A 25,970-nucleotide genomic window follows, 5' to 3' on the forward strand; every position below is an offset into this window, starting at 1 on the left:
TTCTATTTAAATTGGGTATTTTTGGGGACGACACCATCCCAAATTGGGGATAAGAGCCAGGAAAATACTGACAACACAGATTTACGCAATAAAATTAAATCTAAATGATTGCATAGTTACAAGATTGCATTTTTTATTTTATTCTTGGTGTTGGCAAACTGCAGCATAGTATCTACTAAGTGTAGAATAGGATTATCGAACACACAAATTGAAAGCAATTCCCATGAAATTTATTTTTATATTTCAGAGTTTTGTTTTTCTGTTTTAGATTTGTATCGCTACTCAAAGTCCATTGATGCAGTTGATGAATGAAAGGATTAGTGAATGAAGTATTTTTGTTAAATGCATTCCTTTTGCAATCAGAATTTACAATTAGATTTGGTTTATGGTGTTGTTTGTTCCAAATGAATCTATATTTGGATTTGGCTAAACAAATACAAATATCCTTTGCGGTAAACAAATAAAATATGAATACAAAGTTGATTGTCGATGTGGGAATATTGCTAACAGATAAATAAATTCAAAAGTTTGAATAATATAAAAAAGCTTTTAAAAGCATTGTACTTGTATTGAGCTTGTTTTTGTTGCATTGTAAGAATATGAACAATAGTAATTAAAACCTACATGAGTGAGATTATAACAAATTTGAAATACTTGAATATTTACCAACACTTAACAAAATAGTTTAACTGGATTCAAAGGGTATTTGGGATTTCACTTTATGATTTTTATATTGATTCAGAGTCAAATATTCGAGGAAGGAACCCACATGTACCATAGGTTTTACGAAATTGTATTCCAAAATTGAGTAAGTATAAAAAAAAATTATTTCCTTTCAAACAAAATATTTAGACAAACAAGCCTAATTAAACATTTGCTTTTCCTCTATTGTTTTGGCAGAAACGTATAGACTTTTTTGATAATCTTTGCAAGATGTGTAAAAAAATGTTATGAGACTAAATCACCGTCCTTCATATCTTTCTCACATTTCTGTTATGTAAACAATGTAAAATGTTCGGTTTTATGATTTTTTTTTCTCAACTTTAACTTCCGTCCAGACGGAGAATTGAATCTCGGACTACACAGTTTGTAAACAACCACGCTATCCACTTTGTCATCGACACGCAATTATCACTATAACCATAAATACATAAGCAACGCATATAATTACGGAGCCACCGTGGTGCAACGGTTAGGATGCCCGCCTTGCATACACAAGGTCGTGGGTTCGATTCCAGCTTCGACTGAAAAGTTTTTCAGCGGTGGATTATCCCACCTCAGTAATGCTGGTGACATTTCTGAGTGTTTCAAATCTTCTCTAAGTGGTTTCACTGCAATGTGGAACGCCGTTCAGACTCGGCTATAAAAAGATCCCTTGTTATTGAGCTTGGAACATGGAATCGGGCAGCACTCAGTGATAAGAGAGAAGTTCACCACAGTGTGGTATCACAATATAACGCACTCGATTTTAACCATACTCATGTTTTCAGTCATGTCCTACAGGTAAATCACTTATAAAATTATTCGTGGGTCACGAGGTTTTTCGAGAGTCACGACATTTTCGGTGAGTAACGACATTTAAAGATTTTCGTGCGTTAGAGTGCCTGAGTACAAATTTTCTTTTCGTGAGCGTGAGTCCTACCAAAAAATATCGTGCGTGAGTGTGCGTGAATAAGATTCCTCCTTCGTGAGTGTGCATGAGTACACCTCTAATTTATAGACAAGATTGTTGGGTACACATTAACCTATCAAATCAGATCACTAAACCAAATTACTTTAGTAGATCTCCTTCCTACACGCAAAGCAAAAAATGTTTGGAAAACGTGTACCGAAAACGTTTTTCTTTTGTTAGAGTTTTTTTGAATTTCTTCGAAAACTTTAAACTTTTATTACCAAAAAAATTCGTTTGTTACAAAATTTTTATTTTTTCAATAAAAAAAATATTTTTGAACCAACAACACAGACCATTTCGTTTATATCAAGCACTGTTCTTTTCTGACGTTAAGGCTTTAATAAGACACATTTTACAGTTCATAGTAAAAATTTAATATAGAAGTATGTAATGAATTGAACATCTTTTCGGAATCTTCCGAATATATGTAAAATAAAAAAAAACTTTTTGGTGTTCGGCCGTAGCAGGGATCGAATCCACGACCCTTGGCATGCAAGGCGGACGTAGCAACCACTGCTCCACGGTGCCCAAATAAATGTATGTTTCTGTTAAATGAAGTTTGTTTAATCGGCTAGTGGGCGCCGCAAACTATGCTATATAAATATAACTTATATGAATAATTGTCTATTGAGGACAATAAGAGCTACGTAGCCCAGAGGATAGTATGTTGGCTTACAAATTGCATAGTCCGCGGTTCGATTCTCCTTCTAGGCGACATTTAAAAAGGTAATAAAATCCAATACTTTCTTCTACATTGTTTGTATTACAGAAAAAGGTGCTAAAAAAGCTCTGGTAGTTAGAAAGATGTGAGGGAAAATGGAATTAGCCTGAAAAGATTGTTTTTTTTTTGTGAGTTAGTCTTTGTGAAATTGTTTTTACATCCTGGAAAAGAATAAACGTTTATCACAAAAATTATATACTTTTCTTCCAAATAAACTTCCTTAAAGCAAAAAGGAAATGAGAAACGATCTTTGTTTGTCTAAAATTTTGTTTGGGAGGAAAGAATTATTTTTTTGCGTGTAAAACCGACGTGCCACATACAATTTTTAGAAAGGAAATAATTTAATTTTATATATTCCAAAAATTTGGAAAGAGTTCGAGAGGATGTTCGGGGTTACATATTAAATATTTGATATGAAAACTTTAAATTGTGACATATTAAAGTCTTGAAGCCAGAAAAGAACACAGCTTTATAAAAACAAGTAAGGAAAATCTAAAGTTAGGCAGGGCTGACTATATTATAAAACTATACACTTAAAATTTAAGTTGGCTAATGCGCTGGGTGGAACACAATGTTAGTGAAAAATCAAGTATATACGACCGTAAGTTCGGCCAGGCCCAATCTTATATACCCTCCACCATGGATTGCATAGAAACTTCTACTAAAAACTGTCATCCATCCGTCGGCAAGATATGTTAAAATTTCCTAACACCGTCTTCTAAGTTGTAAGTTAGTCCATACGTGGTATATATTAAACTAAAAACAGGCCGATTAATACGTGACAAATTTTTCTAAAGAAATAAAATTTTGACAAATTTTTCTAAAGAAATAATATTTTGACAAAATTTTCTATAGAAATAAAATTTTGACAAAATTTTCTATAGAAATAAAATTTTGACAAAATTTTCTATAGAAATAAAATGTTGACAAAATTTTTCATAGAAATAAAATTTTGACAAATTTTCTATAGAAATAAAATTTAGACAAATTTTCTATAGAAATAAAATTTTGACAAAATTTTATAAAGAAATAAAATTTTGACAAAATTTTCTGTAGAATTAAATTTTGGACAAAATTTTCTATAGAAATAAAATTTTGACAAAATTTTCTATAGAATTAAATTTTTGACAAAATTTTCTATATAATTAAATTTTGGACAAAATTTTCTATAGAAATAAAATTTTGACAAAATTTTCTATAGAATTAAATATTGGACAAAATTTTCTATAGAAATAAAATTTTGGTAGATTATTTTTTGTTAGAGTGACAACTATTTTGAACCGATATGGACCAATTTATGTGGGATTGGGGATCGGCTATATATAATTATAGACCGATATGGACCAATTGGTTGCTAGCGGCCATACTCTAGCGCAATGTACCAAGTTTCAACCGAATCGGATGAATTTTGCTCCTCCAAGAGCTTCCGGAGGTCAAATCTGGGGGCTATATATAATTATGTATCGATATGGACCAATTTTTGTATGGTAGTTAGAGACCCTATATTAACACCATGAACCAAATTTATACCGGCTTGGATGAATTTTGCTCCCCCAAGAGGCTCCGCAGGTCAAATCTCGGGATCGGTATAAATGGGGGTTATATATAATTATGGACCGATATAGACCAATTTTTGCATGGTTGTTAGAGACCATATACTAACACCACGTATCAATTTCAACCGGATCGCGTGAATTTTGCTCCTCCAAAATGGAGATCTTTTTATAGGGGGGCTATATAAAATTATGGACCGATATAGGCCAATTTTTGAATCGTTGTTAGAGACCACACACTTACACTGCGTTCCAAATTTCATCCGGATCGGATGAAATTTGCTTCACTAAGAGGTCGGTTTATATGGGGGATATACGTAAAAGTGGTCCAACATGGCCCATTTGCAATACCATCGACCTACATCAATAACAACTACACACAGAGAATAGATTGGTTGGAAATTGATCGTTATAATGAAAATTCCACATTTAGAGCTCAATGATAGTTGGGTCAGTTTACATTCATTTTTTCCAAACATTTTTTCGTCATTTCTACCACTTGGTGATAATTGGAATGGATTTTCATTTGTGATGCATGATAAATAGTTGTAGTAACCAAGTGTCTCTATTAAAAAAAAAAAAATCAGAATATCAGTCAATACGACCTACTTGAAATCAGATTAGTAACTAACAGTTAATAATCACAACTTAGATTCGATATACACAGCCGAATGTAAATTGAATTATTGTTCAAATGTCATCGTTGTCATTACTAATTTATAGCCGAAAAAAATAATTTTTCAAATTTCAATTCTAAACCACTATAAATATGAAAAGCTCAAGCCCGCTTAATTATATTTGTCTTTAAAACTGGACCGCAAGATATACTAATGAAGAACCGACATTTGCTCTGGATGCAGAGTGATAAACAGGAATATTGGACAACAAATTTCAAAGATTGGTTAAATATATTCCTATACGTTTGAGAAGTCATATACAAAGATGGGAATATTATTATGCATTGACCAAATAAATAGAAAATGAGCCTCCACATTGCTTTACATTAAATCTCTTGAAGTTGCTGGAGATTGCGGGTACGTTCTGGTTATTTCATCCAATGAGAGATTTGGATCTACTAATATGCAAATTGAGTTTTTTTACGATTAAATGAACGAACTCGCTGAAACGGCCTTTTTGCATGCAGGGAAGAAAAATGACTCTCCTAGAACAAAATTTAATTTTTGTACGAGGAAAATTGAACATTTGCGCCGCAAAAACGTTGCTTCCTCGCCAGCTGTCGAAATCAGGTACATAATGACCGAGAAAATAACAGGGTTGAGCAACAATGATACATGTTCACCGTAAAAAAAAGTGTTTGGTCTAAGAAGTGATCATATTTATACTCTGGGTGTGCATACATTATCATGCAATAAATAGAGATTCTAGAGAAAAAATTGTATCTACTACACTTAGCGTATTAAGATTTATTTGTACCACTATACCTATATGTAAATAAAATAAAATATAATATTTAACTCTTAAGTAATTGATTTTTAAATATATTTTTAATTCGGTCATGAGTATTATTCAGGTTGGGCAACACAACTGAATGATGAAAGTAGTCACAACTAATGTCGTCGGCAGACCCAACCAACACCATATGTGGTATTAGTAGTGTCGACCGAATCATTCGGGTGACACAACTGCCAACTGATAGTAGCTGCAACTGCCAAAAGGAGGTTGGCAATAAATTCGGTTATCACAACCAATCTGTATTCTCTGTGTACTTATGCCAAGTTTCAAGTCGGTAGTTTGCTTCGTTCGGAAGTTAGCGTGATTTCAAGTGACGGACGGACGGACATGCTTAGATCGACTCAGAATTTTGCCACGACCCAGAATATATATACTTTATGGGGTCTTAGAGAAATATTCCGAAACGGAATGACAAAGTTAATATACCCCCATCCTAAGGTGGAGGGTATAACAAGTGTATACGGACAGACTAACTGACGGACGGACATCAAGGGCTACATGGACTTAGGAGGCGATTCTGAGTCAAGCGATATATATTTTATGGAGTCTAAAACAAATATTTGTGGTAGGTACATTTTTTGCATATCAAATTTATTATACACCATCTCAAATCCATCCAAAAATATGGATATGACTAAACTTATTATGCAATTTGACAAAATTACATTTACGATTTATACCTATATACATATTTTTACAATTTTAGTGTTATATCGGGCGAAAAATATATACGGGAGCAATATCTAAATCAGATTCGATTTTGACCAATTTTGGCACGTATATTTCGAATGTTTATTCTACTATCTCTGAAAATTTTCACGTAAATCGGAGTAAAACTTTGGCCTTCGTGGTCATAAGAGTGTAAAGATATATATGGGAGCTATATCTAAATCTCAACCAAATGTGGCGATTTTGACGATACCATCAGTTGTACTCCTTGTGCAAAATTTGAAGCAAATTAATATGAAATTCTGGCCTCTGGTGCCAAATAAATGCATATCGGGCGAATGATGAGAGCTATATTTAAATCTGAAGCGATTTTGTCCAAATTTGTCAAGCATAGTTAAAATGTTAATTCTACTATCTCTGCAAAATTCCAATCGTGGTAACACGTTGGCCTCCATGGTCATAAGAGTGTAAAACGGGTGAAGAGAGCTATGGGATATTTCACAAGCTTTGCGCGACTTTCAAAATAGTCAGATGTACGAAATTGGAAGAAGATCGGTTTATAAACATGTCACTTATAATTAAATCGGTGATAAATATATATAGTATCTTTATCTAAATCTGAACCAATTTTTTCAAAAATTTATAGTGATTATCTTTGACCCAAAAAAACACCTATGCCAAATTTGAGGTCGATCGACCTTAAACTACGAGCTGTATTTTTAACAGACCGACGGACATCACTAAATCAACTTACAATTTAATTCTAATACGATCGGTATACTAAACGATGGGACTCAGATGGCTCCTTTTTAGCGTTACATACAAATGCACAAACTTATTATACCCTGTACCACAGTAGTGGAGAAGGGTATAAAAATTTATTAAAGTGAATTATTTTGGTCAATTTCCATGAACTGAAATAAAATTAAGTTGGATTTGTGCCTCCCTTTGGAGTGTGATCTTATTCGAATTGGCTAAAAATAAAAAATAAAAAAAAATGTTCATAGAAATTGTGATAATTATTGGTGGTCACCATTCAAAATGCAGTATTCAATACCATGCTTTCGAAGTTGTCTTGTGGTCGCTTCCTGTGTAAAAAATGCAATCATTCCAAACCGAATACTATGTTCACATTCGTATCTTAGACCATTCTAGTATGAGTTTTGCAAATATTTTTCTTTCACTTACCACCACCGTGGAATCCACTTAATACCATGCCAATCATTAATCTTATTGCTCAGGATACAGTTGATGTTCTCGGAACGTATGTGTTTTTTTTTTTGTTTTTCCAGCTTCGATTTGTAGATGCTGTGGTATTTGTGGTGGTGCTTTACTTTAGACCAACTACCAGTGAAAAAGGTTCTCAATGAATGGCTCAGTGTTCTGTTTGTGTTTTTTGTCCGAAAATATTTTGGCCATTTTTGGCCCCATGCGACTATGCCTCCAGTTCATATTGATGGTTGACTAAGTTAGAAGCTATTCAACATTGCATACGAATCGATAACGCGAATTTTATTTTGCCAGCAGTGATTTCACTCTAAATTTCATTTGTGTATCCCTTTTTCTGTTCTTCCTGTGGTCCATGGGAATTCTTGAATTTATTGACTGTTGCAACAAAGTTAAGCTAGCAAGTGCATGGTAAAAATGCCTTTAGAACAAATATAAATTGCTGTTCAATCACTTCTGTGATGTAGGGCGAAATTATTGCTCGTGGGATTTGTGATTGGAAGACATCGTGTAAATATGAAAAATTTTTAGGAAATCTGAAAACCCCATGGAATAAAAGGCTACTATTGAAAGCCTATCGAGTACTTTTTATACCCACCACCAGCGGATGGTATTGTCTTGAAGAGGGAGAAATAACTATTCTCCCGCCATTGTACTCACGCAAAAGCTTTCACTAATGGAGGTATATTTCTGCCGATTTAATTTCTGATAAAAATTTCCGAAATTTTTATCGGATTTGCCTGAAATTAGGAGTTTAGAGGTATTTTAGTATAGTATAGAAGTATTGTGAGGTCGTGATGAAAAACAAAAAGAACAAGTATATACGGCCATAAGTTCGGCCAGGCTGAATCTTATATACCCTCCACCATGGATTGCGTAGAAACTTCTACTAAATACTATCACCCAGAATTGAAATTCTTAGGTTGTGGTAATACTTGCCCATGGCAAGGTATGTGAAAACTTCTTAACTTCGTCTTGTAAATTGTAAGTTCATAGGGGTATATATTAGACAAAAAAGGCAAATTAAATCATATATAATCCAGTACTTGGAGTCTATGAACAATTATGAATATTTGCGCCATAATTATCCAGAAATGAAATACGGGGCTATATACAATCTGGAACCGATATGGACCAATTTTTGTGTGATTGGGGATAGATTTATATGGGGGCTATATATGACTATACACCGGTATGGACCAATTTTGGCATGGTTGTTAGCTGTCATATACTAGCACAACGTACCAAAATTCTATGGTGGAGGGTATAAAAATGGGATACAGATTTCATTTATCGAATTTTCATTCTATTTTTGCGGTATATTAATAATGTTACAAACGGAATGAGAAAGTTAATATGCCCCCAATCCTATGGTGGAGGGTACACAAATGCAAACAGATTTCATTTATCGAAATTTCATTCTCATCTTGCGGTATATTAATAAAGTTATTCACGAGCAAACAAATGTAAGTTTTAATATCCATATTAGAGCAACTACTTCTAAATAAAATATTTTTCAATATTTAAACCAAAGATGCAAAATCCTCAAAATAACTCTTAGCTTATATTTCAATCATTTTTGCCATAAATCAAAAGATTCTATATATATCCATTAGTTTAAATACTTGATTTTAAATCAAGAAAGGTTTTCTCAACATTAAGGAAAATTTTCTTTAATTCGATGAAATTCCAAAAAAAAAAAAAATTAAACCAAAGATACAAAAGCAGAAGCATTTTTATTTTAAATCTAAAGATTCAATATATCAGTTAGACTAGAGATGATGTTTTTCTTTTTATTAAGGAAAATTTGCTTTACTTTAGAAACACATTTACACATTTCCAAGATTTGTGTTCTAAATTTAATGAAACAAATTTGTGAATCCAAGATTACAAATTTTAATTTTAATGAAAATATCTTTATTTTAAAGAAATTTGTCCTTAATATATAGTAAATTGCGTGTCCAAAAATTGAGGTTGCATAATTTTTATACCCTCCACCATAGGATGGGGGTATATTAACTTTGTTATTCCGTTTGTAACACATCGAAATATTGCTCTAAGACCCCATAAAGTATAAATGTTCTGGGTCGTGGTGAAATTCTGAGTCGATCTAAGTATGTCCGTCCGTCCGTCTGTTGAAATCACGCTAACTTCCCAACGAAACAAGCTATCGACTTGAAACTTGGCACAAGTAGTTGATATTGATGTAGGTCGGATGTTATTGCAAATGGCCATATCGGCCCCCTTTTACGTATAGCCCCCATATAAACGGACCCCCAGATTTGGTTTGCGGAGCCTATAAGAGTAGCATATTTCATCCGATTCCGCTGAAAATTGGTACATGGTGTAAGTATGTGGTGTCTAACAACCATGCAAAAATTGGTCCACATCTGTTCATAATTATATGTAGCCCCCATATAAACCGATCCCCAGATTTGACCTCCGGAGCCTCTTAGAGGAGAAAAATTCATCCGATACGGATGAAATTTGGTACTTGGTGTTAGTATATTGTCTCTAATAACCATGCAAAAATTGGTCTATATTGGTCGATAATTATATACAGTTCCCATATAAACCGATCCCCAAATGTGTCTTCCGGAGCCTCTTGGAGGAGCAAAATTCATCCGATCCGGTTGAAATATTTTACGTGGTGTAAGGATATGGTCTCTAACAACCGTGCCAAAATTGGTCAATATCGGTCCATAATTATATATAGCCCCCATATAAACCGATCCCCAGATTTGACCTCCGATGCCTCTTGCAGTAGCTAAATTCCTCCGATGCGGTTGAAATTTGGTACGTGGTGTTAGTATATGGTCTCTAACAATCATGCAAGAATTGGTCCATATCGGTCCACAATTATATATAGCCCCCATATAAACCGATCCCCAGATTTGTCCTCCGGAGCCTCTTGCAGTAGCAAAATTCCTCCGATGCGGTTGAAATTTGGTACGTGGTGTTAGTATATGGTCTCTAACAATCATGCAAGAATTGGTCCATATCGGTCCATAATTATATATAGCCCCCATATAAACCGATCCCCAGATTTGTCCTCCGGAGCCTCTTGGAGGAGCAAAATTCATCCGATTCGGTTGAAATTTGGTACGTGGTGTTAGTATATGGTCTCTAACAACCATGCACAAATTGGTCCATATTGGTCCATAATTACATATAGCCCCATATAATAAACCGTTTCCCAGATTTGATCTCCGAAGCCTCTTGGAGGAGCAAAATTCATCCGATCTGGTTGAACGTGGTGTTAGTATATGGCCGCTAATAACCATGCCAAACTTGGTCCATATCGGTCTATAGTTATATATAGCCGATCCCCAGTCACACAAAAATTGGTCCATATCGGTTCATAATCATGGTTGCTACTCGAGCCAAAAATCATCTACCAAAATTTTATTTATATAGAAAAATTTGTCATAATTTTATTTCTATAGAAATTGATGTCAAAATTTTAATTCTTTAGAGAATGTTGTCCAAATTTTAATTCTATTGAAAATTTTGTCAAAATTTTATTTCTATAGAAAATTTTGTCAAAATTTTATTTCTATAGAAAATTTTGTCAAAATTTTATTTCTATAGAAAATTTTGTCAAAATTTTATTTCTATAGAAAATTTTGTCAAAATGTTATTTATATAGAAAATTTTGGCAAAATTTTAGTTCTATAGAAAATTTTATTAAAATTTCATTTCTATAGAAAAATTTTCCAAATTTTACTTCTATAGAAAATGTTGTCAAAATTTTATTTTGTATAAATTTTATTTCTATAGAAACTTTTGTCAAAATTTTATTTCTATAGAAAACTTTGTCAAACTTAATTATATACGTATTTATTCGGCCTTTTTTAGTTTAATATATACCACGTATGGACTATGTGGTATACATTACGGTGTTAGGAAGTTTTAAGATACCTTGCCATCGGCAAGTGTTACCCCAACCCAAGTAATTCGATTGTGGATGACAGTCTTCAGTAGAAGTTTCTACGCAATCCATGATGGAGGTTATATACTTGTTTATATTGGGACAATATTTTTTGGGATTGTAGCTTTCTAAATCCTTTTTAAGTTTAAACCTATTTAATAGTTTTTTATTCAATCGTCTGTTTATGCTTGTTCGCAAACATGAAAACCAATCTTGTCAGATATACATGTCTAGAGGCAAAGATTTTGCTAGAAAACATGCATTGAAATACTTAAGGAAGGAATGCTGTTTGTAACCATTCTTTTCTTGTACTTTTCACTACATATGTGCTCTCAATGTTTTGTCTGCCTTTGTTCCCGTTTGTATCCTTTTCGTTACTTTTACCTTATTCTGACTACAATCGACACTTTAAATATTGAGAGCTGTATCAGATGTTTTGAGACAATGTCCTTTTGTTATGCATGCCATACAACTCAATGGTCATGAAGGACACTCCACTACCATTCGTGAATCTCCTTTCATTGTTTCATTCTTCAGTATTGGAGAACGGTTCATCGTTTGGCATTCAGCTTGCCATAAAAAAAAGTTTTATATTTTACAAGATTTTATGGGATGTTAACATGATACCATGAGCCTAATATCAATAGAGTGACAGGTGCAGTTTACACTGGTAGACCTCAACACAATTGAAAATTTAATAGGTTGTGAAACTCCTCATATATCATAGAATGATGTCAAATATACATTAGGGTGGTATTCAATAAACACTATAATACAGCGTACACACAAAGAAAAAACACGTTTGGAATACGTTGTTCTTTCGTTAGAGTTTTTTGAATTTCTTTGAAAATTTCAAAATTTTATAAACAAAAAAAATTTTGTTACACAATTTTTATTTTTGCAATAAAAAAATATTTTTTTTTTTTTATCACAGTCCATTGTTCTTTTCTGGTAATAAGTCTTTAATAAGACAGATTTTGAATTTTCATAGTAAAATCACAAAGATTTACTAAATTCGTACTTCTCACAAAATGGTTCATTACACTAGTTTACACTGAAAATGTACATTTGATGAGACGTGCCTTTCTTATGAATTCTGCTGAATTCAAAAAAAAAAATGTTGAAAAAAATTTTATTGAACAGTTTTTGAGATATCCCGTTATTTTTAGTTTTTCGCCCCTTTTTTCACTAAACAAATTATATCTCGAGTTAGAAATGTCCGATTATATCGTAGTTGATACTTAAATGAAATGTATTGAGATATAATCGGATATCTCTAATTCAAGATATAATTCGTTTAGTGAAAAAAGAGCGAAAACTAAAACTAACGGCATATCTCAAAAACTGTTCGATAAAAAAATTTAAATTTTTTTTCGAATTCAGCAGATCAAAAATACACAAGAAAAGTTATATCTCATCCAATGTACATGAAAAAATATTTTGTAAACTAGTGTTATTTCTTTAAATGTATAAATTTTACTACAAATGTGCCCATCTTGAACTTCGTATGGCACTAAATACATTCTCGAAATTTTGAACTCAATTTTTTACCCTCAAACTATAAAATTTTCTTTAACAAGTGAAAAAAAATACACCTAGACCTCTCTTTGCGTCGTTTCGTTTTACATTGTTTCGAAGTTGCCATAGAAACTCATAATACACCTTGCGTCGTTTCAGTTTGCCTCGCGTTATTTTTTTTTTGAACGTATGTGCAACGCAAAGCGAAGTCTAGGGGTAATTATGTCTAATACATTTATTTAAATATGTCGAAAAATGTTTACTTAATTTTGTGATATCGGGGTGATCTCAACGTTTGTAATACCACTTAGTTAAAATTTTCTAAAAATAATCTAAATTTTCAAAAATTAACCCAACATTTTTTTTCCTGGTCGGTTCATTGTTTTTTCAGTGAATAATATTAAATAATTTCTTATAGATTATTTGTATTACATAACAAAATTCTGAGAACTAAAACCTCGTGGGAGCGAGAAAGATGTGAGGGACGATGCAATTAGCCAGACAAATAAAAAAACTTTTGAGTTAGCCTTTATGAAATTGTTTTAAGATCCTGTAAAAGAATCAACGTTTATCACAAAAAGTATATATTCCGCTTCCAAACAAACTTTCTTAGAGCGAACAAGTATATACGGTCGTAGCTTATGTACCCTCCGCCATGGATTGCGTAGAAACTTCTTCTAAATACTGCCATCCACAATCGAATTACTTGAGTTGCGGTGACGCTTGCCGATGGCAAGGTATCTTAACACCTCAAAACACCGTCTTCTAAATTGTAAGTCCATACGTGGTATATATTAAATCAAAAAAGACCGATTAAATACGTCTATAATTCAGTTTGACAACATTTTCTATAGAAATAAAATTTTAACAAAATTTTCTACAGAAATAAAATTTTGACAAAATTTTCTATAGAAATAAATTTTTGACAAAATTTTCTATAGAAATAAATTTTTGACAAAATTTTCTGTAGAAATAAAATTTTGACATAATTTTTTATAGAAATAAAATTTTGGTACATTATTGTTGGGAATCGGCTATATACAACTATAGACCGATATGGACCAATTCTGGCACGGTTGTTAGAGACCATATACTAACACCATGTTCTAAATTTCAAGCAGATCGGATGAAATTTTCTTCTCTTAGAGGCTACGCAAGCCAAATCTGGGGATCGGTTCATATGGGAGCTATATATAAGTGTGAACCGATGTGGACCAATTTTTGCATGTATATTAGAAACCATATACTAACACCACGTTCCACATTTGTACCGGACCGGATGAATTTTGCTCCTCCAAGAGTCTCCGGTGGTCAAATCTAGAGAACGGTTTATATGGAGGCTATATATAATTGTGGACCGATATGGACCAATTTTAGCATGGTTTTAAAGACACTATACCAACACCATGTACCAAATTTCAGCCGGATCGGATGAAATTTGCTTCTCTTTGAGGCTCCGCAAGCCAAATCTGGGGATCGGTTTATATGGGGGCTATATATAATTATGGACCGATGTGGATCAGTTTTTGTATGGTTTTTAGAGACCCTATACCAACTCCATGTACCAAATTTCAGCCGGATCGGGTGAAATTTGCTTTTGATTGAATTTGAGGCTCCGCAAGCCAAATCTGGGGATCGGTTTATATGGGGGCTATAAATAATTATAGGCCGATATGGACCAATTCTGGCACGGTTGTTAGATACCATATACCAAAACCATGTACCAAATTTAAGCCGGATCGGATGAAATTTGCTTCTCTTTGAGGCTCCGCAAGCCACATCTGGGGATCGGTTTATATGGGGGCTATATATAATTATCGGCCGATGTGGCCCATTTGCAATACCATGCGACCTACATCAATAACAACTACTTGTGCCAAAAAAACAACGTTCTTCTAATTCAAATTCTTTACTTGAAAACATTTTATTCTAAAGTTTTCTTAAATTTATGTTGAATACTCTTTAATATATCATCGCAATTTTTTCCCTCAGTGTATTATTGAATAAAACTAAAGACTTACTAAAAATATAAATAAGGCGATATTAAATGTCAATCTTAAAAAAAAAACTGTCCATAAAATGTTTACTACAAAATTTGGCCACTATTTGTCACCATTTATGGTAAAATGTCCTTAATAAATAATTCACTGAGCTATGTGTAGATCATAGCATAATGACGATATTATCATTAGCTCAAGAGCTAAGGGCACAATGCGATTTTTCTCCATCAATGTTCATTATTGCCACAATGCTTTTAGAAAATCATCCAAGCAAAACGGGCAGAACATGCTGTTTTCCATTTCATATCTTTTTTTATTGTCCTTAAGGATAACAGAAAAAAAGTTTCACGGCTTTGTTTTGCCATTGTTTTCAATTTTTGTCACGTTAAACAACACCAAAGCCTCTTTATCACAATACCACATCGCCAAGAGGCTGTCATCTCAAACTTGCTGCAAAACGAGAGTACCGCCGCCCTCATCAGTACTTAGACTTTATTGTTTGTTCGGGGGGCGCAGACCGCTTTTTGTCGGTTCATATTTACTTTATAAATGTGAATGAAAAATAACAGGAGGTATTAATGTGCAACGACCCAAATCAGATTCATTTGTAGCACGACACAAAAAAGGTCTCCGAAAAAAAACCAAAAACATGAAAAACGTGTAGAGAAACAAAACGACCATAGAAAAAGCAGCACTTGTAGCCGTTTGCTTACTTTGTGTCAGTTCAACAGAGGTGGTCGAAAGGAAAAACTTTTGTTTTCTACGTCTGTTTGTGTTTGTGGTACACTTTCCTAATTCAATGAATGAAGCTTCCTTTAGAAACTGTTTGCATTGACCAAGATCTAAAATTGTGTTAGAAAAATTAAAAAGTATTAGAACTTCCATCTATGAGTGTCAAAGGCTACTGACTTTTGTTAAATTCTCTTTAGGCTTTGTGATTTTTCAGTGACTTTTCGTTACAGGTCTTCTCTGGTAAGGGAAGTTGAAAGCAGGGTGGGCTGACTATATCTGCACCCTGCACCAAAAAATGATCGACACCATTAAACTCCAATCGATTCAGAATTACCTCCTGAGTCGAATTAGCTCCTGGTCTCCATCCGTGTGTCCATGTAATTGTTGTTCAAAGGATTCCGATTGCAATTATTAACCGATTTTGATTAAACTATGTAAATGGCGTTTTTCTGGCCCAAGGATGAACGCTATTGAATTTTCGGATCACAATTAGATATAGCTTTCATACATATATATGTATCGCCCGATTCCTATATATGGGGTCAGATTGCTCTTTGGTACAACCCGATCGGCGCCAAATTTGGCAAAACGTAATCAATTTCACTGCCCTTCAAATGTGTTCATCGAAATCGGTTTAGATTTAGATACAGTTCCCATATACATGCATCACACGATTTTCCATAAATTTGGGCATAAAAACCTGTAAAATATCATCCAAATCGGTTCAGATTTAGTTTTAGCTCCCATATATTTGTATTGCCCGATTTTCCCCAAATTTCACATTTATAAACCAATCTTACTCAAAGTTGGCTAAATATAATCTTCTATAGTACTAACTGTGCCTGCAGGAATCATCCAAATCGGTTCAGATTTAGATATACTTACTCAAATTTCAAATTTAGATGTATTAGCCGAGGTTATGAAGTTAATATGGGGTACCTGATTTGTAATATTCGATTGAAATATTTTTCAATCATACTTCTTCCAGTTGCTTGAAATGTTCATAGAATCACGTTTGCCAGATTTTTTTGAGAGAGATCCCCAAAATTTCGAAATTATTTCCTCAAAAAATCCCCAACAGGAATATTTTTCCCCATGAAAATTCCACAAAGGAAAATTCATATAATTATTGTATGTGTGTAAATTTTTTTCTATGAAAAATAAAAACAATCTTACTATATCGGAAATTTTGTCAACATTTTATTTCTTTAGAAAATTTTCTCAAAATTTTATTTCTAAAGAAAATTTTGTCAAAATTGTATTTCTAAAAAAATTTAGTCAAAATTTTACTTCTATAGAAAATATTGTCAACATTCTATTTCTATAGCAGCAAATGTTGTCAAAATTATATTCCCAGCAAAATAAAAAGCGTCGCCAAAAAAGTAGTGAAAATGTTCTTTTTGGATCCGGAAGTGGTGCCAAATTGAATCAGAAGCGATGAATTTAACATGGGCTTGTCATAGAACGGATATCCACCATTTCAACTGCCATTGCACTGAATTTGCATCTCTCCTTAAGGTGTGATCCGAATTCAGTGGTTTGGACATAAATAAAAACAAGTGAGTAAAGCAGAAAGTCGGGCCTAACCTAACCTAGGGCTCTAGCCATGTCCGTCCAACTGTTGAAATCACGCTAATTTAAACAAGACAAGCTATCGATTTGAAGTTCTGTATAAGTAGTTGGTCGGATTGTATTGTAAATGGGCCACATCGGACCACTTTTAGATATAGCCCCCATATAAACCGAACCTCAGATTTGATTTCCGGAGCCTCTAGAAAGAGCAAATTTCGGCTGATGTTTGATACGGCATATGTGTACATCATATGCCTTGTGTCAAAGTGGTCCAAATCGGTTTACAATTATATGATTTCCGGATACTCTGGAAGGAGCAAATTACATCCGATCTGGTTGAAATTTGTCCCTCTAATTACCGTGCGAAAATTGCTTTTTTACAGGATCATAATTATTTATATATATTTATATCCTCTATATAAACCTATCAAACACTGAATTGGCTTATGTAGATAATTAATCTGCCTCTATATGGACTAAGACAATGCTAAGAAGTTGAAAGATACCGTGCCATCGGTAAGTATAACCATAACCCATGTAATGCGATTGTAGATGACAGTCAGCAGTAGAATCAATGGTTGAATGTATATATGGTTCGATCTGGTCCAACTTATGGTCGTATATTCTTGTAACTTTGTAATTTTTGCTAAAAAAAAGTACGCGAACTTATCCAATGTAGCCCCACATATACATTTTCAACTCAATTACGTTGAATGACATCGGATTATACGGCGAGTTAGTTTTAGTTTTTGACTAGTTTTGATATTTAAAACTCTTCAGCCACTAAATATTAAGTCCGTAGCTTAAGAATATAATACAGAACACAGTTCATAACTTTCAGTAACCCATTTCGTTTGGCACTTTATGCAGTGCTTCTAGAATGGCCATAGACATCACTTTGCATACATAGACAATTAAATCACCCTTAGGAAGTACAATTCACACATCTAACAAGTAGTCAGTTGCGAGGATAATAAAATCCCTAGTTCATATCTTAGTTGGTCACATGGAAATAGCGACATTGTACCAAGTTTCTTGTCCACCAACAGTACTTTAGCATCTTTTCAAATATACAATCTATCTGCACGAATCTGAAATGTTTCTATTCTGTTTGTTGCTTCTGAAAAAGTTCTATTGTAATGTTTTGTAATGAATTTATTTAGTTTTGGAATCTCTCGCTTTTTGGTTCTCTTTAGGACTCGGGTATTTCTGTCCTAGACTTTTGTTTGAGGTTTTTGGCTCACACTCCTATGGTAGGGAAAACTTTTATGTTTTGTTCAACAAATGCCTTTTATTAGATTATAAATGGTGAAAACTTGTCTCTTAATAATGTTAAATGAAACTTTCTTTTCCAGAATTACCCCTCACATTGGATATGCCTTAACTTCTTCAGTTGTGCGATTTCGGTCCACTGGCAGAGTTAGGCCGCATAATTTGTTTTTTTTATTTCATTTTTTTGTATACCCTCCACCATAGGATGGGGGTATATTAACTTTGTCATTCCCTTTGTAACACATCGAAATATTGCTCTAAGACCCCATAAAGTATATATGTATATTCTGGGTCGATCTGAGCATGTCCGTCCGTCTGTTGAAATCACGCTAACTTCCGAACGAAACAAGCTATCGACTTGAAACTTGGCACAAGTAGTTGTTATTGATGTAGGTCGGATGGTGTTGCAAATGGGCTATATCGGGCCATAATTACATATAGCCCCCATATAAACGGTCCCCCAAATTTGGCTTGCGATTGCTGTAAGAGAAGCAAATTTCATCCGATCCGGCTGAAATTCGGTACATAGTGTTAGCATATGGTCTTTAACAACCATGCAAAAATTGGTCCATATCGGTCCATAATTACATATAGCCCCCATATAAACCGACCCCCCGATTTGGCTTACAGAGCCTCTAAGAGAACCAAATTTCATCCGATCCGGCTGAAATTTGGTACATGGTCTATAACAACCATGCAAAAATTGGTCCATATCGGTCCATAATTACATATAGCCCCCATATAAACCGATCCCCCGATTTGGCTTACAGAGCCTCTAAGAGAACCAAATTTCATCCGATCCGGCTGAAATTTGGTACATGGGGTTAGTATATGGTCTCTAACAACCATGCAAAAATTGGTCCACATCGGCCCATAATTGTATATAGCCCCCATATAAACCGATCCCCAGATTTGACTTGCGGAGCCTCTTAGATGAGCAAAAGTTATCCGATCCGTTTGAAATTTGGTACGTGGTGTTAGTATATTGTCTCTAACAACCATACCAAAATTGGTCCATATCGGTCCATAATTATATATAGCCCCCATATAAGCCGATCCATAGATTTGACCTCCGGAGGTTCTTAGAGGAGCAAAATTCATCCGATCCGGTTGAAATTTGGTACGTGGTGTTAGTTTATGGTCTCTAACAACCATGCAAGAATTGGTCCATAATTATATATAGGCCGCATATAAATCGATCCCCAGATTTGTCCTCCGGAGCCTCTTGGAGGAGTTATATATAGCCGATCCCCAATCACACAAAAATTGGTCCATATCGGTTAATAATCATGGTTGCCACTCGAGCCAAAAATAATCTACTAAAATTTTATTCCTATAGAATTTTTTTTTTTCAAAATTTTATTTCTATAGAAAATTTTGTCAAAATTTTATTTCTATAGAAAATTTTGTCAACATTTTATTTCTATAGAAAATTTTGTTAAAATTTTATTATGTTCATAATCATGGTTGCCACTCGAGCCAAAAATAATCTACCAAAAATTTATTTCTATAGAAAATGTTTTCCAAATTTAATTTCTATAGACATTTTTTTCCAAATTTTACTTCTATAGAAAATGTTGTCAAAATTTTATTTTGTCAAAATTTTATTTCTATAGAAACTTTAAACTTAATTATATACGTATTTAATCTGCCTTTTTTAGTTTAATATATACCACGTATGGACTATGTGGTATATATTACGGTGTTAGGAAGTTTTAAGATACCTTGTCATCGGCAAGTGTTACCGCAACCCAAGTAATTCGATTGTGGATGACAGTCTTCAGTAGAAGTTTCTACGCAATCCATGGTGGAGGGTACATAAGCTTCGGCCTGGCCGAACTTACGGCCGTATATACTTGTTTTTAAATTTTTTGTTTGTTTTTTTGTTGCTGTTTATTCCATAAAAGTTAATTTAATTTATGTTATCATTTTACTTTAAGGAATCTTTGGTGTTAGTGGAGGGTTTTGTGCAAATACCTCCTCTTTAGAGAGGTGCAAAAAGTGCATAACCAAATCATGGGTTTGTCACAACTAAAGGGTTACTAAAGTTGCCATTAAGGAAAAATACTGCCCGATACACGTTTTATGATATTTGAGATAGGGATTATAAATAATTGCTATACTCACATAAATAATCGTGAACGGCGTTGACGTTTCACAACGATTCGTTCATGAAAGTGAATCAAAATGCATATCCCATAAAACCGAGAACATATGTCATCAATTTTAAAACATAAATTGTTCTTGATCTCAATCTCAAACAATGTTCTTGATCTAAAAACGTAATTGCTAATAATTTATAACCATATGAGTACGATTTGAATTTGAATTCCCTAATTTGTTTCCAGTCGCTGTTTCCGCACTGGGACAGGTCCCGAATCACCTCTTTACCAAAATGATTAACTCTTTGCCCAATAAAGACAGGACAGTGACAAAGGTAGAGTTCCATCATACTCACGCCTTAAATGCACATATCTCTGCTGCTCCTTTTCGGTACAGATGTGCTCAAAAATCTATGTGCCCTGTACCCGCCTGACTATTTTCCTACTCTCCTTGACTAGTTTTCCAGACTGTTTATTGTCTGGATCACCCCATAGAATTTTGGTTGTCCTTTATACCATTGCATTGGTCTACATCGCTTCGTGTGTCTCCAGTGCCCATTCATCTAACTCGGGCTGTATTGCCTCTATGTGCTTTTAGCTCTCTAAGTTCATTTCTCCATGTGTCCTTGCTCTTATTACAAGTTCATTTTCCTTTACATTTCCTCTTATTCCGCCATGTCCAGGCGCCCGTTATGCCACGTACTTCTGTCCGTAGGATTGTGCCACGCACAATTTTTAGTCCTTCTAGTGAATAGGCATAATTCTGTCTTCTCTGGGTTAACCACCAGACCCCCGTGTCTAGCGCAGTTATTATCTGCTAATGAAAAAAAAGTGAAGTGTGAACCGTGATCAGGAACATCTGCACTTGTCGCAATTGAAAGTTAGGGTTACGTATACCATAGGAGATTAACTTCTCTCTTATCAAGCAGTGCTGCCTCATTCTATTTTTAACTCAATAACGAGAGACGTCTGGGACTCAGTAACGAGGGACATCTGGCACAATAATAATATGGAAAAACCCCTCAGATAAACTTTGAAGCACTCAGAAATGTCACCAGCATTACTGAGAGGGATAAACAGCCGTTGAAAAACTGGGATTTAACCCATGACCCTTTTTGTATGTAAGGCGAGTATGCTACTCATTTTGCGACGGCGGATAGACTAACGGGATTTTTTTATATGTACTCTGGAAAAAAAAAAACGATCCACGATTCCAAAGATTTTGTCTTTACACTAATGATTGCGGTATTAATTCCGAGCCAAAGAAGGGGAGAAGGATATTTTTAAGACACAATTCTGTTTAAATTCATTTTTTTAATATATTCATTTTTTATTTTTTCTTCATTTGCTATTAAAGATCTTTAAAAACGTGTTACTGACAACTTAAATTTCCAAATTGACTTCTGCTAAGTTTTAGGTAAAAAAAGCTTTTAAAGTAAAACATCTCCTATTTTTGAATGCTTTGTAGTGAAGATACAAAAAGTCAACAAACTTAAAGACGATTTCATTAGTTTAAAAGAATTTTTCAGAATAATTAAAACCAACTTGACCTTAGTCAAACGATATTATGTTTTATGCTAGGATACTCATTTTCATATCGAATCACTTAACTATAAGGACAATACGACTTCAACCAAATGTTTATCGACTTTTGGACAAGGAAAAACTTCCCAGCAAAAAAAATTTCTTCTAAAGGCACAACTTTAAAAGCACATCCAAAAGATGTACTCCCAAAGGTTTTCTTTATTTTAACTACACAGGAAGTTCATTTATTTAAAACTCGCTTATTCTTATTTTTAATTGGTAAATTAATTTTTTGTTTTGTTTCAAAAAAGTCAAAAAAGGAGTAAACATTTACATATGTGTCAGACCGAGGATTTATCAGCCAACCTGTTAAAGAAGGGTACAAATTATTTAAATTATATCGAAAAAAAAATCTAAATCTATTTAAGAAATATTGAGAATTTTTCAAAATATGTTAATTCAAACATTTCAGACAAGCGTTAGAATGCATTAAAAATTATAAAAAAATATGACAACATCTTTTAATTCACATCCAAAACATTGAATTCGAATCACAGAGTAAGAAGTGATGCAAATTTACTGTAACGGCTGTTGAAATGGTGGACATCCGTCCTATGACAAGCCCATGTTAAATTCATCGCTTCTGCGCCAATTTTGCTCAACTTCCGGATCCTAAAAGAACATTTTCACTACTTTTTTGGCGACGTTTTGCTGGGTTTATATAAGAGAAATACATCTTCTATGCTAAGCAAAATTCGAATTTTGAGGACATGAAATATTTGGCCTCCCCACAATATTTTTTTTCGATTGTTTCATTTAAATTTACGTTGCTTTCATCGAATTTATTTTTTTCAACTTTGGCATTAAACTGCATATAGAAATTGGACCTACTGAGAAAATCAATCAAGATGCTATGACACTCAACAAGAATAAATCTTGTTGTCAGTAGTGAAATTCCTACTTCAATAACCCTTTGCCAGATGTCATACTAGATGCCACCTGTAGTTAGAAAGTTAATTTATCATGGCATGGCATCAATGTCAGTATTTTCATATGAGTTGACGTTGGCGGTTTATGCCCTGCATAAAATCCACTCAACCGAACATCCTTTCAAGTGAGCTTGTGTCACTCATTTTGATAACTGTCCTCTATTACAATTATCTCCAGTGCCTCTTCTTTCGTGGTATGTCATAGATATTTTACAGACACGTTGATGTCCCGCATCTGTCTTCCAGTGTGATATTCAACGTGCAACATAAATGAAGCTTAAAGAGATATGAAACATTTTTTTGTGAACGTTAGTTTGTTTTGCTAAAATATAAGAAAATATTTTTGTGAATAATCTTTTGGTTGCTATTTTTTAATTAACAGCAAATGTAAGGAATGTACGTGAGAGGTGTAATGTTCGCACTAGGTGTGTGTCACATTCTAAATTACTTTTGTTGCCACCACGTACTTTGGATTTGTATGTCAACGTGTATATTAATTCATCGAGATAAAATTCTCTGTATTCCTTAGAACATTTCGTTTGAAGCGAGAAAACTACGAAATTTATTTTATTTATAGTCAAATTGTAGTTTCATAACCTATCGAAATAACAATCTAAATCGACCAACTGTCTCATCCGAACGACACCCGGAGAAAACATACTTTCCTCCGGAACGAAATTTTTCATTAAATTTTTAATTTAATAGAAGGAAAAAAATAATCTTGCAGATGTAGTCTTATCTATCAGTGTAATATGGGTTATTGGACTAACTTAAATTAGCACAGATTTAGAAAAAACAAACCTTTTATTTCATTTGGTTTTATGGCTTAAATCTATGATAAGGAACTTCGTGAAATTAACTAGGCACAAGTGTAAAAAATAAACACATTTTTATACATATGGTTTTTGCGATTTTTAGGCATTAAAATTTTTATATAAAGATTTCAAAAACATTAGGCCGTTCAACAGCGGCCGGTCCAACCCTATTTCGTTTCTCTGTAAAGATGTTGCGTATAGAGGAAATGATATCCCTGCTGCTGTACTGATAGCTGGTATTGAGTGAACTTCCAAAGCGAGTTTCGACAAATATGGGTATTTGATCTGTTCGGACATGTCTACACGTTTATTGCAATATTTTTCAACCTCGTCTCACCTTTGGCTGCTATTTGTGAAACTGAAGATAATTCCAGCAAATTTGCGAAAAAGAAAGTGTCGCTGTTTTTATTAGTGTTTGGATGTTGGCTAACTGCATCTATGTCTGTGCTACTACACAAATCAAAAGTAAAATTCGTTATCGAAGAGGGCGAAGGAGTGCTCGGATTTGAACTTTCTGCATAACCTCGAATTCTTGAGATGCAATACTGCTTTATGCTATGCAAATTATCTGGTTGCATATTTATTGCCGGGAGATATAAGAAAAAAAGTATATAGGGCCGTAAGTTCGGACAGGCCGAATTTTATGTACCCTCCACCATGGATTGCACAAAAACTTGTACTAAAGACTGTCATCCACAATCGAATTACTTGGGTTGCAGTAACATTTGCCGATGGCAAGGTATCTTAAAACTTATTAACACCGTCTTCTCAATTGTAAGTTAATCCATAGGGGTTATATATTAAACAAAACACGTATATACGGCCGTAAGTTCGGCCAGGCCGAATCTTATGTACCCTCCACCATGCATTGCGTAGAAATTTCTACGAAAGACTGTCATCCACAATCGAATTAATTGGGTTGTGGTATCTTAATCGTTTTCTAAATTGTGAGTTAGTCCATACGTGGTATATATTAGACAAAAAAGGTATGTATAGGTAAGTCTACAAATAATTACGAATCGATATGGACTTTTGCACGGTACATAGAGAGCCAGAATTGAAATATGGGGGTCGCTTATATGTGGGCTATATACAATTATGAACTTGATATGGACCCATTTTTGTGTGATTGGGGACCTATTTATCTGAGGGCTATATATAACTATAGACAGATATGGACCAACGGCCATATACTAGCACAATGTACTAAATTTACAAGCACAATGATGAAATTTGCTCCTCCAAGTGGCTCCAAAACCAAATCTCGGGATCGGTTTATATGGGAACTATATATGATTATGGACTGATATGGACCACTTTTGGCATGGTTGTTAAATATCATATACTAACATCACGTACCAAATTTCAAACGAATCGGATGAATTTTGCTGTTGCAAGGGGCCCCGGAGGTCGGTTTATATGGGGGCTATATATAATTATGGGCCGATCTCGACCAATTTTTGGGTGTTTGAGGCCATATATTAACACCACGTACCACATTTCAACCGAATCGGTTGAATTTTGCTCTTCCACGAGGATCCGGAGGTCAAATCTGGGGATCGGTTTATATGGGGGCTATATATAATTATGGACCGATGTGGACCAAATTTGCATGGTTGTTAGAGACCATATACTAACACCATGTACCAAATTTCAGCCGGATCGGATGAAATTTGCTTCTCTTAGAGGATCGGCAAGCCAAATCGGGGGATCGGTTTATATGGGGGCTATATATAATTATGGACCGACGTGGACCAATTTTTGCATGGTTGCTAGAGACCATATACCAACACCATGTACCAAATTTCAGCCGGATCGGATGAAATTTGCTTTTTTTAGAGGCTCGGCAAGACAAATCGGGGGATCGGTTTATATGGGGGCTATATATAATTATGGATTGATGTGGACCAATTTTTGCAAGGTTGTTAGAGACCATATACTAACATCATGTACAAATGTTCAGCCTGATCGGATGAAATTTGCTTCTCTTAGAGGATCGGCAAGCCAAATTTGGGTGTCCGTTTATATGGGGGCTATACGTAAAAGTGGACCGATATGGCCCATTTGCAATACAATCCGACCTACATCAGTAACAACTACTTGTGCCAAGTTTCAAGTCGATAGCTTGTTTCGTTCGAAAGTTATCGTGATTTCAACAGACGGACGTACGGACGGACATGCTCAGATCGACTCAGAATTT

At 34.2% G+C, this 25,970-nt stretch overlaps 1 long non-coding RNA gene across 1 annotated transcript in view; it reads right to left on the reverse strand.

Moving 5' to 3' along the window:
• LOC142231604 (uncharacterized) overlaps window positions 1-8,003 on the reverse strand; it is a 46,660-nt gene extending 38,657 nt beyond the window's left edge. Inside the window, exon 1 of the long non-coding RNA XR_012720841.1 lies at window positions 7,277-8,003. This is a non-coding gene — a long non-coding RNA (uncharacterized LOC142231604). The remainder of the gene's footprint in view (window positions 1-7,276) is intronic.
• Window positions 8,004-25,970: the final 17,967 nt, after the last annotated feature.

This window comes from Haematobia irritans, chromosome 3 (assembly GCF_050003625.1).
Source record: "Haematobia irritans isolate KBUSLIRL chromosome 3, ASM5000362v1, whole genome shotgun sequence".
In the NCBI taxonomy this organism is placed as follows: domain Eukaryota; kingdom Metazoa; phylum Arthropoda; class Insecta; order Diptera; family Muscidae; genus Haematobia; species Haematobia irritans.